The sequence below is a fragment of the Choloepus didactylus genome, chromosome 3 (assembly GCF_015220235.1).
Source record: "Choloepus didactylus isolate mChoDid1 chromosome 3, mChoDid1.pri, whole genome shotgun sequence".
In the NCBI taxonomy this organism is placed as follows: Eukaryota; Metazoa; Chordata; class Mammalia; order Pilosa; family Megalonychidae; genus Choloepus; species Choloepus didactylus.
Genome location: NC_051309.1, coordinates 55,463,148 through 55,476,181, shown reverse-complemented (window position 1 = coordinate 55,476,181; position 13,034 = coordinate 55,463,148).

Below are 13,034 nucleotides of genomic sequence, written 5' to 3'. Positions count from 1 at the left end.
TAGATGAGTTTGGGTAGAATTGACATCTTAATGACATTTAGCCTTCCTATCCATGAACATGGAATATTTTTCCATCTTTTAAGGTCCCCTTCTATTTCTTTTAGTAGAGTTATGTAGTTTTCTTTGTATAGGTCTTTTACATCTTTGGTTAAGTTTATTCCTAGGTACTTGATTTTTTTAGTTGCTATTGAAAATGGTATCTTTTTCTTGAGTGTCTCTTCAGTTTGTTCATTTCTAGCATATAGAAACATTACTGACTTATGTGCATTAATCTTGTATCCCGCTACTTTGCTAAATTTGTTTATTAGCTCTAGTAGGTGTATCGTTGATTTCTCAGGGTTTTCTAGATATAAGATCATATCATCTGCAAACAATGACAGTTTTACTTCTTCTTTTCCAATTTGGATGCCTTTTATTTCTTTGTCTTGCCGGATTGCCCTGGCTAGCACTTCCAGCACAATGTTGAATAACAGTGGTGACAGCGGGCATCCTTGTCTTGTTCCTGATCTTAGAGGGAAGGCTTTCAGTCTCTCACCATTGAGTACTATGCTGGCTGTGGGTTTTTCATATATGCTCTTTATTATGTTGAGGAAGTTTCCTTCAATTCCTACCTTTTGAAGTGTTTTTATCAAAAAGGGATGTTGGATTTTGTCAAATGCTTTTTCAGCATCTATTGAGATGATCAATTGATTTTTCCCTTTCGAGTTTTTAATGTGTTGTAATACATTGATTGTTTTTCTTATGTTGAACCATCCTTGCATGCCTGGAATGAACCCCACTTGGTCATGGTGTATGATTTTTTTAATGTGTCTTTGGATTCGATTTGCAAGTATTTTGTTGAGGATTTTTGCATCTATATTCATTAGGGAGATTGGCCGGTAGTTTTCCTTTTTTGTAGCATCTTTGCCTGGTTTTGGTATTAGATTGATGTTAGCTTCATAAAATGAGTTAGGTAGTGTTCCATTTTTTTCAATGTTTTGAAAGAGTTTGAGTAAGATTGGTGTCAGTTCTTTCTGGAAAGTTTGGTAGAATTCCCCTGTGAAGCCATCTGGCCCTGGGCATTTATTTGTGGGAAGATTTTTGATGACTGATTGGATCTCTTTGCTTGTGATGGGTTGGTTGAGGTCTTCTATTTCTTCTCTGGTCAGTCTAGGTTGTTCATATGTTTCCAGGAAATTGTCCATTTCTTCTACATTATCCAGTTTGTTGCCATACAGTTGTTCATAATATCCTCTTATAATTTTTTTAATTTCTTCAGGATCTGCAGTTATGTCACCTTTTTCATTCATTATTTTGTTTATATGGGTCTTCTCTCTTTTTGATTTTGTCAGTCTAGCTAGGGGCTTGTCAATCTTGTTGATCTTCTCAAAGAACCAACTTTTGGTGATATTTATCCTTTCTATTGTTTTTTTGTTCTCTATGTCATTTATTCCTGCTTTAATCCTTGTTATTTCTTTTCTTGTACTTGGTTTAGGATTGGTTTGCTGTTCATTTTCTAGCTTCTTCAGTTGATCCATTAGTTCTTTGATTTTGGCTCTTTCTTCCTTTTTAATATATGCGTTTAGTGCTATAAATTTCCCCCTTAGCACTGCTTTTGCTGCATCCCATAGGTTTTGGTATGTTGTGTTCTCATTTTCATTCGTCTCTATATATTTAGCAATTTCTCTTGCTATTTCTTCTTTAACCCACTGATTGTTTAGGAGTGTGTTGTTTAACCTCCAGGTATTTGTGAATTTTCTAAGTCTCTGATGGTTATTGACTTCTAATTGTATTCCATTGTGGTCAGAGAATGTGCTTTGAATAATTTCAATCTTTTTAAATTTATTGAGGCTTGTTTTATGTCCCAGCATATGATCTATTCTGGAGAAAGTTCCGTGAGCACTAGAAAAGTATGTGTATCCTGGTGATTTGGGATGTAATGTCCTGTAGATGTCTGTTAAATCTAATTCATTTATCAGATTGTTTAGGTTTTCAATTTCCTTATTGGTCTTCTGTCTGGTTGATCTATCTATAGGAGAGAGTGATGTGTTGAAGTCTCCCACAATTATTGTGGAAACATCGATTGCTTCCTTTAGTTTTGCCAATGTTTCTCTCATGTATTTTGTGGCACCTTGATTGGGTGCATAGACATTTACGATTGTTATTTCTTCTTGCTGAATTGCCCCTTTTATTAGTATGTAGTGGCCTTCTTTGTCTCTCAAAACATCCCTGCATTTGAAGTCTATTTTATCTGAGATTAATATTGCTACACCTGCTTTCTTTTGGCTGTGGCTTGCATGAAATATTTTTTTCCATCCTTTCACTTTCAGTTTCTTTGTGTCCCTGTGTCTAAGATGAGTCTCTTGTATGCAACATATTGATGGTTCGTTTTTTTTGATCCATTCTGCGAATCTATATCTTTTAATTGGGGAGTTTAATCCATTTACATTCAACGTTAAAACCGTGAAGGCATTTCTTGAATCGGCCATCTTATCCTTTGGATTATGTTTGCCATATTTTTCCCTCTCTCTATTAATATCCTTTATTGTACCCATACCGAATCTCTTTAGTACTGAACCTTTCTCCAAGTCTCTCTGTCCTGTCTTTGTTTCTCTGTCTGTAGGGCTCCCTTTAGTATCTCCAGTAGGGCAGGTCTCTTGTTAGCAAATTCTCTCAGCATTTCTTTGTCTGTGAAAAATTTAAGCTCTCCCTCAAATTTGAAGGAGAGCTTTGCTGGATAAAGTATTCTTGGCTGGAAATTCCTCTCACTCAGAATTTTAAATATATCGTGCCACTGCCTTCTCGCCTCCATGGTGGCTGCTGAGTAGTCACTACTTAGTCTTATGCTGTTTCCTTTGTATGTGGTGAATTGCTTTTCTCTTGCTGCTTTCAGAACTTGCTCCTTCTCTTCTATGTTTGACAGTGTGATCAGTATATGTCTCGGAGTGGGTTTTTTTGGATTTATTCTATTTGGAGTTCGCTGAGCATTTATGATTTGTGTATTTATGTTGTTTAGAAGATTTGGGAAGTTTTCCCCAACAATTTCTTTGAATACTCTTCCTAGACCTTTACCCTTTTCTTCCCCTTCTGGGACACCAATGAGTCTTATATTCGGATGTTTCATATTATCTATCATATCCCTGAGGTCCATTTCGAGTTTTTCAATTTTTTTCCCCATTCTTTCTTTTATGCTTTCATTTTCCATTCTGTCATCTTCCAGGTCACTGATTCGTTGTTCAACTTCCTCTAGTCTTGTACTATGAGTGTCCAGAATCTTTTTAATTTGGTCAACAGTTTCTTTAATTTCCATAAGATCATCCATTTTTTTATTTAGTCTTGCAATGTCTTCTTTATGCTCTTCTAGGGTCTTCTTGATTTCCTTCATATCCCGTACTAGGGTCTCATTGTTCATCTTTAGTTCTTTGAGTAGCTGCTCTAGGTGTGTCTCTTCTGGTCTTTTGATTTGGGTGCTTGGGCTTGGGTTATCCATATCGTCTGGTTTTTTCATATGCTTTATAATTTTCTGTTGTTTTTGGCCTCGTGGCATTTGCTGAACTTGATAGGGTTCTTTTAGGGTTTGTAGACCTATTGAAGTCCTTATCTCTAATTTATCAGATCTACAGCTTCGTGGAGTAGACTTTCTCTAACTAACCAGCAGGTGGCGTCCACGAGCCACCTGTTCTCCACAAGCCAGATCTCCCCTGCTTAGCCTTTTTGGTGAGTGGGGGAGTGAGTCTTGTGGGGCCCAATTGGTGTCCCAAGCTTGCGTGTGTAGTTGGTGTTGCCTGCCCTGTATGTGGGGCGTGTTTCTGGGCAGTCGGGGAGGGGGGGTGGCCCTAACAATCAAATCTCCCTGATGATCCTAGAGTTTTAAAGCTACTGCAATAGTCTAATCCTTCAGTTCAGTCCTGCCACAGTTTGTCTCTGCCACTGACCCACAAGTCTTTGGTATTGGCGTATGGCTCCTGAGACTTGCAAGTGGGACCCTCTTCCAGGCTGTGCACCCCGGGTCCTCTGTTGAGGGATGACTGTGCTATGTCACAGGTGAGTGCCGTCCCCCCAGGGCAGTTCTGGGCTGCTGGGCTGTGTTGGGAGGCTCCCAGTCTGCTCAAATGATGGCTGAATGGGGCTCTGTTAATTCACACTGCTCCCCCTTCCCAGCTCTGGGACATTCAGCTGAGGTTGCAGGGAAGGCTAATGTCCACGCCTAGTTTTGTGGTGTGTGCCTGTTATTTGAAGCACTTCCGTCACACTGGGGTGTCTGGGGCAGCTCTGGGCTATGGGGCTGGCGATGGGCAGGAGTGTTTCCTGTCCACCAGGATGGTGGCTGTGAGCGGACACCCCCCTTTTCTTGGGAAGTTGTGTTGTTTAGTGAATTTTCTCAGCCACTGGATTATTGCCTTTTGTCTCAGAGCTCTCTTAGTTCTGCTCTTGACTTGACGTGCCCAAATTTCAATTCTTTGAAGCTTTCTGTATTGAGCTTCTTAGAGTAATTGTTTTAGAAAAAGCAAAAAGGATTTAAAAAAAAAAAAAAAAAAAAAAAAAAACGGCCCTCCTCAGAGATCTAATGGGTTATTGAAATGCTAATAGACAAAGCAACCAGGGCCATTAAGGAAAGGTGCACAGGGCAGAGAGATCAGCCTTGCTTCGGGATTTGCACATGCGCCTCAAGGCCTGATCTCCGCCCTTCCCCTTTCTGTGTTCACCAGAACTCCAAAAATCCTCTGCTTTTATTTTGGAGTTTTTCGTGTTGTTTTTTTTCTGTGCCTGTCTCCTCTCTGCTGGGCTGGCTGCTCTCAGAGTCTCTGGTGTCTGGTCTCAGTCTATCTATGGTTGGAGTTTGAATCAGTAGAATGAGTTTCCGATAAGAGCAGCCACTGCAATTCTCCCTTCTCCTTCCTGGAGCTGACAGCCCCTCCTCCCCCGGGACTGAGCCTGGCAGGGAGGGGCGCGGGTCCCCTGGCCGCAAAAACTTACAGATTTCGCTGATCTCAGCAGTTCCACGTTTTCATGGGTGTTGTATGAAGTATGCCCAAAGACAGATTGCTCTGTGGTTTCCAGTCCACGCAGTTCCTGGCTTTTTACCTACTTTCCTGGAGGAGTAACTAAAACATACAGCTCACCAGTCTGCCATCTTGCCCCGCCTCTGCCCTCCTTGCTTTCTAAAGGAAAATATTTTGTCTGTTTTGTTTCCATCTATACATATATCCCTAGTGCCTAGGATAATGCTAAGCACACAGTAGTTGCTCAATAAAAATGTTATGAATAAATAAATAAGTGACTGAATGAGGCAGTCATGTAAAACAAGCAAATGAACAGATGCTACCCAGGATGCACCAGGTTTTTCAAGAGTACCAAGAAGGAAGCCCATTTGCTATGGAAAGCAGAAAAGCTGATTCTAAGAGGTGGCTTTGAATTTAATCTCACAGAATAAATAGCATTTAGCCAGGTGAAGAAAAGGGGAAAGGCACTCAGATAGAGGGGACAATGTGAGGAAAAGAACGTGCCTACTTGGTGACAGTGATCAGCTTGCATATGACTGGGGCATGCGATGTAGGAGAGAGGGAGTGGCATGAAATGAGGTCGGAAATGTAAACTGATTCCAGCTTGTGTCAAGTCAGGGAGTTTTGACTTCATTCTTCAGTTAATGAGGGCTCTTGGAGGGTATTAAGCAGAAGAGGGATACAATAGGATTTATGTTTTAAGACCACTCTGAAAATAATCCTGAGGAAGCTGGGAATTGGAGGCAGGGAGACAGCTTAAGAGGCTGCTGCAATAGAACTGTTGAAAGTTGGCCAAGCTTGTGGACATGGCTGTGACCAGGAGAGGATGTATTTACGAGCCACTGGGGTAACAGACTAAGAGATTTGATGACTCATGATGAGGAGGGAGGGGAAGAAGAAAACTAGAATGACTCCCCCAAGTGTCTTGGGGAAAACTTAGGTAAGTATTTTATTTTATCCAACAAATAATTACTGAAAACCTACTACATACCAGGCACTAATTTAGGTGCTGGGAATGAAGCTTGGAACAAATAGTTTGAAGCTTCGAACAAAATAGAAAAAGCCTTAATTTCAGGGAGTTTATATTCTAGTGCAAGAAACCATCAGTAAATACACAAACAAAGAGATAATATAATTTCAGGCTGTGATTAGCCTTCTGAAGACAAAGCATGTAAAAGGAGCACAGTGTTTATTTTATGCAAGAGTTTGGGAACGATTTTCTGGGGAAGTGATATTAGAACAGAGACTGAGGAAGAAAGCTGTGGGAAGATCTGGGAGGAAAGATATCCAGGCAGAGGTAATAGTGGGAAAAAGAATATGAAAATTAAATAAAAGAGGGTTGTTTGACGAACAATGAGAAATCCGTATGGCTGAATAACAGGTAACGGGATGAGGGAGAGGAGGCAGGGGCTGGAGTCTTACAGCTTTTCCACCCTAATGGTGAATGTAGATGGGAAGCCACTGGGTGGATTTGAGCAAGGGAGAGACATGGTCTTACTTACGTTTTGTTTGGTTTTAATCATTCTGGTTGTGGTGTGGCAACAGATTTCAGAGACACAAGAATGAAAATAGTAGTCCAGACAAAAGGAAATGGTACCTGGGACTTGGGTGGTAGCAGTGAAATTGCTGAGAAGTGGGTAACTGTTCTGTATTTTTTGACGGTAAAAAATCAGGACTTGCTAATGGATTGGATGTAGGGGGAAATAGGAATTAAGAATCACTCCTGGGTTCTTTGCCTAAGAAAATAGGTAAACATAGGCACCTTTTACTGAGGTTGAGAAGTGTTAAGTAGGAATACATTTAAGGAGGTGGGAGAGAGAATCAAAGGTTCTGTTTTGGACATACTATGTTTGGAAAACATTAAACACCTGTTCTGGTTCGCTAGAGCTGCCATTATACGAACTACCAGAAGTGGATTGGCTTTTATAAAAGGGATTTATTAAGTTACAAGTTTACACTTCTAAGTGTCCAAACTAAGGTATCAGCAAGTTGGTACCTTCACTGAAGAGGCCGATGGCATCTGGAACACCTCTGTCAACTGGGAAGGCATGTGATTGGTGTCTGCTGGTCCTTTGCTCCTGGGTTGTGTTTCAAAACTGCTTTCTCCAAAATGTCTTCACTCCTCTATCTCAGCTCCTGTGCATCCTTGCCTCTTTCTCCTAGGGCATTTCTTTCTAAGCATCTGGGGGTCCTTTCTTAGCTTCTCTGGGGCAAACTCTGGGCTTGATCTCTTAGCCTAGCATCTCCACATGTCCTTCTGTCTGCATCTCCCAGCATCTCCAAGTGTCAGCCAGCATCTGTGTTGATCCTTAACCATTCTAAGATATAATAATTGAGTGGAGGGGGAAGAGCAATCAGCAAAGGAGACTGAGAAGGAGGTGCCAGTGAGGTGGTAGAAATTTGAAGAAGGCGGTGTCCCAATGCCAAGGCAGACTCGTTTCAAGAAGGAGAGAGTGATCGTCTGTGCCAAAAGCTGCTGAGAGCTCCAGTAAAATGAGACCTGAGAATTGGCCATTGGACATGGCAAGATGGAGATTGCTGACAACCTTGACAAGAGCTGCTTTGGCAGGGTAGTGGTGACAACAACACAAGAGTGACTGGGAGGTAGAAAGTGAAGACAAGGACTTGAATTGTGTCCTCCAATTAGATACATTGAAGTCGTGCCCCTGATACTAGTGAATTTGACTGTTCCAACCCATCTTAGCCCTAAGACCAAAGAACATACCAGGCACAGAGTGGACATAGGTTTAATTGGGAATTACTTATAGGAGATGATGGTTTCATGGTTGTGGCAGGCCATGGAAAGTGAACCACCCAAAATGAGAAAGCGGAGTGCCAGGGGGGTGGCTTATAAAGACTTAGGTCCAAAGATGTGACAACAGAATTTCAGCAGGGTATTAATAGTGATCAGAGGAGGAGAGTTACTTCCCCCCATCCCTTGGAGGGGGGCAGGTTGTGACCTTGGCATCTATCCCGGTCAGGTAGGTGGCTGCGTGCACTGAAAATGGAGGAAGAGATGGGGCCCTGGGTCCTCACAATGACCTTGTTTGGAACTAGGGTCATGGCAGATGAGAATTAGTTAAGAGGAGACCACACTTAACAGGGTGGATCCTTGATCCAATATGACTAGGGAGAAGAGACACACAGACACACAGAAATAAGATGGCCACATGACAACGAAGGCAGAGATCAAAGTGCTGCAGCTGCAAGCCAGAGACCTCCAAGGTTGCCAGCAAACCACCAGAAACTAAGAAGAGGCAAGGAAGGATTCCTCAGAGGAAGCATGGCTCCTGCTGACACCTTGATTTCAGACATGTAGCCTCCAGAACTGTGAGACAAAATGTTTGTGTTCCTTTAAACTACCCAGTTTGTAGTACTTTGTTACAGCAGCTTAGGAAACCAATGCAGAACTACTGACTACTCTTTCAAATATCTTTGCTTTCTTTGGGGATAGAGAGATGAGGTGAGAGCTGCAGGGGACAAGAGGTGAATGGGATTTTATTTTAATTTGTTTTAGAGCATGCTTATGGGCGGATGGAAATTATTCAGTGGAGAGAGAAATGAAGCAGGAGAAAAAGGGGTGAATGGTATGAGTCATGCCCTTGGGTAAGCAGGAGGGATGGGATAATATGCACAAGTGGAGGGGCTGGACTTAGGAGCAGGAATGTCCCACCCCCGGTGAGAGAAAGAAAGGCAGAGTGTAGGGGCACAGATGCAGGCGGTGGGGTCGGGAAAAAGGAAGAGTCCAATCTGGTTATTTCTATTTTCTCAGCAAAATATTTATCTGAGAATGAGAAAGGAAAAAGGGATGTTGGAAGTTTGAGGAAGGGGGGAGAAGCTGTGAAGCAGCAACCAAAGATTGGGGGAACAAGGTGACTAGGGAGATGTGTTAGGATTGCCAGGCAGGAGCCAGTGCCCACCTGAGATACATGATCCTTAACTGAAAGTGAGATGGGTCCACCTGGTTGTGTGTTTTTGTCCAGCCAGTTTAGCCACATGGGTGCAGGTGTGAAGTAGGCAGAGAAAAGTATATGATGATGCTTTGGTGTAGGGAGATGCTGGGTTTCAGAAGATGTGTGTTCAGCTTAGGATATGTTGGGCTTGAAATATGTCAAGAGATCTAGGTAAAGCTGGCTGGTAGAGAGCTGGAAATGAGGAGTCTAGCTATAAATAGAATTTAGCAACCACTCATTTATTCAACAAATATTTACTGAATGTGCACCATGTGCCAGACATTCTTCTAAACATTGGGATACAGTAGTGAACAAAAGAAAAAAATCTCTTCTCTCATGCAGAGGTTGTATACTGGTGAGAAAAATCATTGTGCATAGTTCAGAGGTTTCCAAAGAGGGATAGATACAGCCCTGGAGATGTGCAAGATGGTCCTTTAGGATGTGGGTAGAAAATATTTGAACTTCCACTTATATTTTGATCTTCTTTAATATCTATTTTATATATATTATTAATTTCACAAGATGTTAATACAGCAGTACATGCACATTATTTCTAATGAAATACGTATATGATTGGAGATGCATGCTCAAAAATTATCAACTGATGAAGGTGCTTGATCCCAAACATTTGGAAATCACTAGCCATGTTTGAAATAGAAGAGGAAAAGGAACTGTTGTAAGTCCCCCCAAAACGGACACTGTCAAGGAGGTATATAAGGAATTAGATTATTTCTTTGCCTGGCAAAGAATTATCCCATCCTATCTCGGGATTTAAAATTCCTAACTGAGGAGATTCCCTATATATATTCCAGAAATTGGACAAAATAAAAATATCAGGAAGAACTTTATAATGATTGTACTGTTAAAAAACAGAGCAGGCTACCATGTGACTAGGTAGAAGTCCAAGCTAAGGCAAGATGGTTGTTGGTGAAGTAGGCGGTAGAGGGAAGTCCTTGCCGAGGCCCCACCGATTTGATAGGGAAACTTGAACCACACAACCCTCAAGTGTCTTTTAACTCTAAACATCTATGAGTATATGAAGAACGGGCTGTGCACTTGGAATTATAATAATCTCTTTATGCATTGAGTTGGATTGAGAAAGGGTGAATCATAGCCTTGTAGATATAAACAGAGGGGCGATGGTCTGCCCAGATTGTAGTAAAGAAAGAGATGAAAATGTGTCAGCATTTCCAGCTTGTTTCATGGGAGAGGATGCCTGCATAGCAGATGTGAACATTTTGGTTTCTGTGGTTGGTATTTTCCTATAGTGGAAAAGAGTGACTCACCAGGTCCCTAGAATCTGATGAGTATCACCCTGGAGAGGCAGCTCAGAATAGTGGCAAGTTAATCCATGTATCATTGTCTCCAGTTAATTTCACAATTTTCAGGTAAGGTCCCTGAAGCTCAGAGAGGCTAAATAAGTAGCCTAAGTTGCCCAGCAGGTAAGTGATGGAGCTGAATTCAAAGCCAGGGCTGTCTAACATAAAACTCCATGTTGTCTCTACTACATGGCAAAATTCAGAAATGCCTTAGGAAAAACACAAAGGACTGTGGGTAGTCAAAGAAGCAAGAATGCATTCCTAAGGATACAGGCCAGGATGCTACAACATAGAGAACCAAGAATACGGTGGTTTAAAAAAGACGGAACATTTTTTTCTCTTTTACTTAATTGATCACAGGCAGTCCAAACTGATATGAGAGCTCCATTGTTCTGGGGACCAGATTCCTCTAATTCTTGACTCTACCATCCATTATGGTGTTGCCTTTATCTGCATGACTTAAGATTGTGTCACCCCCCACCAAGAACACCCTAGGTCTGCAGGAAGAAGAAGTGTGGACACCACTCTTCTTCTTAGGTTCACAGATTACTTCTGTTCACAGACCATCAGAACTGATCACACAGCCACACCCAGGGATGCTGGGAAATGTTCTCAGCCCAGGCAGCCATGTGCCCAGCTGTAAGTTCAGAGATTCTATTTCTTAAAGAAGAAAGAGAGAATGGATATTGCTCTGCAACCAGAGCCTCTGGTACATAAAATTATATGTTAGAAGAACAAAAACAAAATGCCTGGAGGAAGTATTTAGACTATTCTAAGGTTCAAGGAGGGAGGGCACTCCAGGTATGGGATCAGCTTGGGCAAATGCAGAAGGGGGTGGGTCTCTTTTAGAGAAGAGCTTCCAGCAAAGTTTGGCTGAGAAGTACAGTAGTACCTGTAGGGGAGCTATAAGAAACAAGACTAGACAATTTTTTCTTGACTGCCAGGTAAGGAATTTATCATACTGATGCAGGTAGACAAGAGAAAATGATTACAGGTTTGTACGCAGAGAAATTTTATGATTACAGTTGTGCTTTGCAGAGATTGTCCTGGCAGTTGTATCAATAGTGTGGACGGAGTAAGGCTAGATAGAAAGCTGGGTGGGATAGTGGAAAAACACTGGACTGGAGCTCAGGAGGCTGGCGTGCAAATCCCAACTCTGCCACTAACCAACCGTTGGCATGGTACTTGGGAGCACAGGTTCCGGAGTCAGATTCCCTGCCCTCAAACCTCAGCTCCACCACTTCATAGACAGGTGTAAAAACGAAATAACCATGGAGGTTACTAGCACATGCCAGGGCAACACACAGCAAGCATTAGCTTGGCTGTTAATTTGAATAACCTCGTCTCAAAACTCCTGTTTCCTTGGTGAAATGTAAAGGTCAACAAGTTGATTTCTAAGGACAGTTTCAACTCTAGAGTTCCCTGATTCTATGAGTGTGATACCAATGTTTAACACTGGCTACAGACAGCTAAAAGTAATATTTTGGAATATATTTCTGTCCATTGGGCAACATATTGATTTTGTTGAGCTCACCTTGCTCCCTCTGGACCAAATTATAAAAATTCATTTATTAGAGAAAAAGATAATTATGGTCAAATCATATTTTACTTAGTTCAAATATGTGTGTGTGTGTGTATATATATCTATATATCTATATATCTATATCTATATCTATATATCTATATATCTATATCTATATCTATATCTATATATATATATAGTAGCCTGGGACACTTGAGGCAATATTGCTGTCAGGCTATGTGTTTATATCCCTTGTCTTAGAGAGAATGAGGACTCGGTACAACCTGTTAATTTTCTGAATCAAATTAGAATGTAGGTTTTTAACTAGCTTCAGTGTACTTACTTTAGGTTATTTGGTTTTTCTTATGTCTCTGTTTGATTATGGTTTGTTAATTATCTTGGGGTATGTTAAGAACATGTTGGAAGCAGTGTAGTTTCTTTAGAGTATTTGTTTTTCTTATTACTTTGTTTTGTTAGGGTTTGTTAATTTTCTTGGGGTATGGTAGGGACATGTTGGAAGCAATGCATTTATTTTAGGTTGTTTTTCTTATCCCTTTGTTTTATTTGAATTTTTTTAATTTTTTGATAAAATTAAAAAAAGCTATTGCATTAAAAATAAAAAAGTATGTAAGTTTTTTATCATGGTCTTTTGGGGAAGCTACTAAAGGGATCCCTAGGCCCTAAATATACCTCCCAGAGAGAATTTCTACTTCCTAGAGCATTACTGGAGACTCCTGGCTCCCAGCACTGGTAGAACAGGGTTGTTCAAAAGAGCTACAAGGGAAAAGCACCGGTTGGATTGTCAGCAGCCAGTCTGATATTGAGTCCACATTACAAAGAAGGTGAGACGACCAGCCCCTAGACAAGTGCCTGGCACATATTAAGTGTTCAATAAATATTTGTTGGATGAGTAAAGGAATGCAGCAACAAATGGTTTTGCATTCCATTTGAATGACCTCTCCTCTCTATTTATACTTCCTCTGTCTTTAGGAATTCTCCCTGGCATAAACTGCACATATTGCTCTCTTACTGGAGAACAAGGGAGGAGGGCAGAGGTCATGAGAGCCAGAGGAAGAAGCTGCCAGCATTGACATACACTTCCTAGAAATCCTCCCCAGGCAGTGTGCCCGGGTATTGGCCAGGCCTTCTGAGACTGGCAAAATTAGCCTAAGAAGGTTGAAACCCTGCCATTTAATATTACTTATTATTAGAGTGAAGAACATATTCACATATATAAATTTCATTGGTTTCTAGAATC